The sequence below is a fragment of the Austrofundulus limnaeus genome, unplaced genomic scaffold, assembly GCF_001266775.1.
Source record: "Austrofundulus limnaeus strain Quisiro unplaced genomic scaffold, Austrofundulus_limnaeus-1.0 Scaffold295, whole genome shotgun sequence".
Classification (NCBI taxonomy): Eukaryota; Metazoa; Chordata; class Actinopteri; order Cyprinodontiformes; family Rivulidae; genus Austrofundulus; species Austrofundulus limnaeus.
The window spans coordinates 32,465-37,752 of NW_013952697.1; the positions used below are offsets into that span (position 1 = coordinate 32,465).

Sequence of the window (5,288 nt, forward strand, 5' to 3'; positions counted from 1 at the left end):
TATTATGATTAACTACAAACATCTGAAGCTGACTCAGAGAACTCTGTGATTTTAGAAAAAAATAAAAATCAAATTTAGACACGTCTTTAAAAGACCCCCCTCATCCTCCCTCCCCACCCCGCGCAGCTGCGGTCAGGGAACCTCCATCCCATCCGCGTGATTAATACTGATTTTTTGCGCAAATTACAGATTTTTGAAGCTTATTAAACACATAACCGTCTGAAGGGGTTGACATGCATGAACTCCCGGGCTGGTCGGAGTCGAGCTGCAGGTGGACGTTTGCTGCCCCTCGCTTTAAAAACAGTCAGCTGATCTGTCGCGGTTTTGTTGCGCTCGTGACGTGAACACACAGGGAAATGCTGCAAAGTGCTTTTAGAAATATAATAAATATAAAATACGACGTAATCCTCGGTGGAAAATAGTCCAGGAAACGCGGGAGGTGTTCATCTGCAGCTGAGTGAAGCTGACCCCCCAACCTCAGAAAGGAAAAAAGGCAGTAATTATTGATAAGGTAACCATGCTGTAGCTTCGCCTGTCGCATTTTCTTTTAAAGAAAGAAAAAGTAGCTTGCAAAGCTGTCGCATCGGTGCTACGTGATTAAAAGCAGAGCTGCGTGTCTAATCACACACACGTCTTCCTGTCTTTGTGGGGACCACACACAGCGCTCAGCCTCGCTCTGCAACGTCTTTTCCCCCAAGTTTGGCGAGAGGTGGATATGGAGGGATGCAAAAAAATAGCTCTCGACTTGATCTGGCCTTATTTAAATGAAAATGAGTACATGCCGTGAAATTCTTAGAGGGGCGGGCCGTCTCGTTGGTGAGGGGGCGCCCCGCCTGTATAATGGTAGGGGAAACACTGATTCACGTCTTCCACTGCCATTGCTAACTAAGTAGCAGACACTGCGCAGAAAATCGACATTGTTCAAAACTTCTCCTTCTGTTTGCTGATTGGCTCAGGTAAAATAAACTACAAGCAGACACTGCACAGAAAATCAACGTCCTGTTCTCTGATTGGCCCAAACAAAATTCTCCTGAAGAAATCCTTGTCTATGGGAGAAGTCCCAGACAGAGCAGTGAAGGGAAACTAGACTTGAACGGAACTGCGTAGGAAGTTAAGGGCCAGGCTAGTGGCACAGTGGGCGGCTGTCGTGGAGTGGTTAGTGGCGTCGCTCTGGAACCTGAAGGTCGCCGGTTTGATACCCGGTCCAGCCGTCTCAGTTGTTGTGTCCTTGGGCAAGATACTTCACTTGCCTTGCCTACTGATGGTGGTCAGAGGGTTCGGTGGCGCCGGTGCATGGCAGCCTCACTTCTGTAAGTGTGCCCCAGGGCAGCTGTGGCTACATTGTAATTTGCCATCATCAGTGAGTGTGAATGTCTGTAAGTGTACAGCGCTTTTGGGTCCGGAGGGACTTAAAAAAAGCGCTATATAAGTTCAGTCCGTTTACCATTTTAAAAACTGAAACAATAGAACTGGGCAATAAGGGCATTGAGAACCAACATGAAGGGCACATGCTAGAGTCACCCTTGTGAATGTCTTTTGACAACTAAACTTGGCACAAAAAGTAAGGAAATTTGTCTTTGGTAGATTATTTCTTTGTAATAATGCTTCTTGACAGTAAATCTTATACAGGTGCTGGTCATAAAATTAGAATATCATGAAAAAGTAGATTTATTTCAGTAATTCCATTTAAAAAGTGAAACTTGTATATTATATTCACACATTACATACAAACTCATATATTTCAAATGTTTATTTCGTTTAATTTTGATGATTACAAATGACAACAAATGAAAATCTCAAATTCAGCATATCAGAAAATTAGAATATTACTGAAGACCAATAAAAACAAAGGATTTATAGAAATGTTGGCCAACTGAAAAGTATGAACATGAAAAGTATGAGCATGTACAGCACTCAGTATTTAGTTGGGGCTCATTTGGCCTGTATTACTGCAGCAATGCGGCGTGGCATGGAGTCGATCAGTCTGTGGCACTGCTCAGGTGTTATGATAGCCCAGGTTGCTCTAATAGTGCTTTTAGCTCTTCTGAATTGTTGGGTCTGGTGTATTGCATCTTCTTCTTCACAATACCCCATAGATTTTCTATGGGGTTAAGGTCAGGAGAGTTTGCTGGCCAATTAAGAACAGGGATACCATGGTCCTTCAACCAGGTACTGGTAGCTTTGGCACTGTGTGCAGGTGCCAAGTCCTGTTGGAAAATGAAATCTGCATCTCCAAAAAGTTGGTCAGCAGCAGGAAGCATGAAGTGCTCTAAAACTTCCTGGTATGTGGCTGCATTGACCCTGGACCTCAGAAAACACAATGGACTAACACCAGCAGATGACATGGCACCCCAAACCATCACTGACTGTGGAAACTTTACACTGGACTTCAAGCAACGTGGATGAAGTGCCTCTCTTCTTTTCCTCCAGACTCTGGGACCTTGATTTCCAAAGGAAATGCAAAATTTACTTTCATCAGAGAACATGACTTTGGACCACTCACCAGCAGTCCAGTCCTGTTTCTCTGTAGCCCAGGCAAGACGCTTCTGACGCTGTCTGTGGTTCAAGAGTGGCTTGACACAAGGAATGCGACAGCAGAAACCCATGTCTTTCATACGTCTGTGTGTGGTGGTTCTTGAAGCACTCACTCCAGCTGCAGTCCACTCTTTGTGAATCTCCCCCACATTTTTGAATGGGTTTTGTTTCACAATCCTCTCCAGGGCGCGGTTATCTCTCTTGCTTGTACACTTTTTTGACCACATCTTTTCCTTCCCTTCGCCTCTCTATTAATGTGCTTGGACACAGAGCTCTGTGAACAGCCAGCCTCTTTAGCGATGACCTTTTGTGTCTTGCCCTCCTTGTGCAAGGTGTCGATGGTCGTCTTTTGGACAACTGTCAAGTCAGCAGTCTTCCCCATGATTGTGTAGCCTATAGAACTAGACTGAAAGACCATTTAAAGGCCTTTGCAGGTGGTTTGAGTTAATTAGCTGATTAGAGTGTGGTACCAGGTGCCATCCATTTTGAACCTTTTCACAAGATTCTAATTTTCTGATATGCTGAATTTGAGATTTTCATTTGTTGTCATTTGTAATCATCAAAATTAAACGAAATAAACATTTGAAATATATGAGTTTGTATGTAATGTCTGAAAATAATATACAAGTTTCACTTTTTAAATGGAATTACTGAAATAAATCTACTTTTTCATGATATTCTAATTTTATGACCAGCACCTGTACCAGGCACATGATTGGCAGCACCTAGGGCTACTAGAAGCTCAAAACAAGTGTCAATATCAACAGCAAAATAAGCTTTTTGGCAGTGGCAGAGAAGATTTGGCAGATTTTTCATGTGCACGACCCGCATAGTTCTACTGCTTATCCCACAAATGCATGTTCCTTACAAATGTGGTACCGTTTTAAAGACTTTCCAATGGAATAAGATCTATTGCCAAGAATGATTGGTACAACAAACTTTTTGTGCTAAGTAAGATGCAACTTTAAGTTGGCAAATCTTGTACAGCCTCAGGGTAGAGGAAAAAAAAGAAAAACCTTTCGCACTCAGGCACTTTTAATTTCCAGGCCTGTAAAGTGTTCTTAATAAAGCCATGAAAGAGCTGCAGGAGCAGTGATTAAAAAACACACATTCTTTATTATGACTTTAAAAGCTGAGCCAAATTCCAGCTCTAATAATGAGTCTTAATGTTGTCATTTTAAACCTGTTGAGACAGACAGACAAAAGGGACAGTCTTTCACATTTATGTCCAAGGAACAGCCCCATTTCTGACCCGCTGGCATTAATCTCCACGATGCTGTCGGGTTGCCATAGCGAGGTGTGGTGAACACAGCTTGCAAGTGGCAGTCGTGTGTACCCAGAGCTAAACGGTGTAATTACTGCCATTCGGTGGGCGGACAGCGGACTGATGACCGTCTCCAAACAGGCAGACGGGTTAAGAAGGTGACACTGCTCTGAGCTTAAGGGAACGTGAACAACAATAGGAGATAATTAGCAACACGAGCAACGCTTCCTCACCTCCCTGTCTGAGGCACGCACCTACTCCATGTGGATTTATTTGAATCTTGTGTATTTCTATCCGAGGTTTATCTAAAAGCTGTTAACTGCCACACTTTTGTTTTTTTTTTTCTTCTCTCTCCTTTGCCATTCCTTACACAAGGGCAAAGCACAAACTGAAGAGTACAAACATAAAAACATATAATGAGCTGTGATATCATGCCTGGAGCGCACGCAGAGAGCAACAAGGCTTAATGTAGTTGTTGATCTTTTTAATTGTTAATCCGTTATGTTGCTCAGGAAATTGGACCACGTTTTCCTGTGTCATTATCACAAGTATTTTTCATCTTTATTCTCCTTCAACAAGCCCTGGTGTAAGCAACGAGTCACTGTGTAATCATTTACAACAACAAAAAGCCTAGTTTCACTGCCAAATTAACGCACTCTTTACACCCACAAGGACAAACACATCTAACCCTTATTATCAGAGTTATAGAGATGAAGAGGAAGAGATGATGACAGTTTCATTTTTAGAGCTAATATAAATAACTGACATGTTTTTTTAAACAGCAGGCTTGTGTTGGTTTAGAGTCAGATGACTGTGATCATTTGTATAAAAAATGAAAAAACTCAGCACCCAGAAGGAACGATCTGATTTGGATGTAATTTGGTCCACATGCAGTCATGATGGGCGTGTAAATGATTTACTTTGTACAGCTTGTCTGGACATCCAAGGGCATAAATGTTGGCCTCACAGGTAGAGCGATAGTGTTATCAGGCAGTTGCTGGAGGATCCAATCGTTCATTAAGACTGTGAGTGAAGGGCAGTCATCACAGAGGATGCCTTGTAGACTTATTAGACCGCATGATGAGCACTGATGGGTTTTGGCTGGGTGGGTTTGCATGAACCTGGGTCATCAAGTTCTATGATTGCCCATAATGTATGGTATATAGATGTCAGAGTGATCTGGTGTTGGCAGCACAATGGCTCAGTGGTTACCACTAATACCTCACAGCATCAAGGTCCTGCGCTTGATACCCGGTTCAGACCTGGAGTGTTTTTGTGTGAAGTTTGCATGTTTTCCTCGTGCTTGTGTCTTCTTAATGAGTTTCGCCTAGTTAAATAAAGGTCAATAATTAATAATAATAAAAATGTTGGAACCCATGGGGACGTGAGAGTATCCACGTGTATCATAAATAGGGATGCACCGATATACAGCGGGTAAAATAAGTATTGAACACGTCACCATTTTTCTCAGTAAATATATTACTAGAGG

General features: G+C 42.5%; 1 protein-coding gene across 2 annotated transcripts in view; it reads left to right on the top strand.

Moving 5' to 3' along the window:
- Window positions 1-5,288, top strand: part of vrk2 (VRK serine/threonine kinase 2) — a 45,653-nt gene that overhangs the window by 23,097 nt on the left and 17,268 nt on the right. The gene's annotated exons all lie outside the window — the stretch shown is intronic.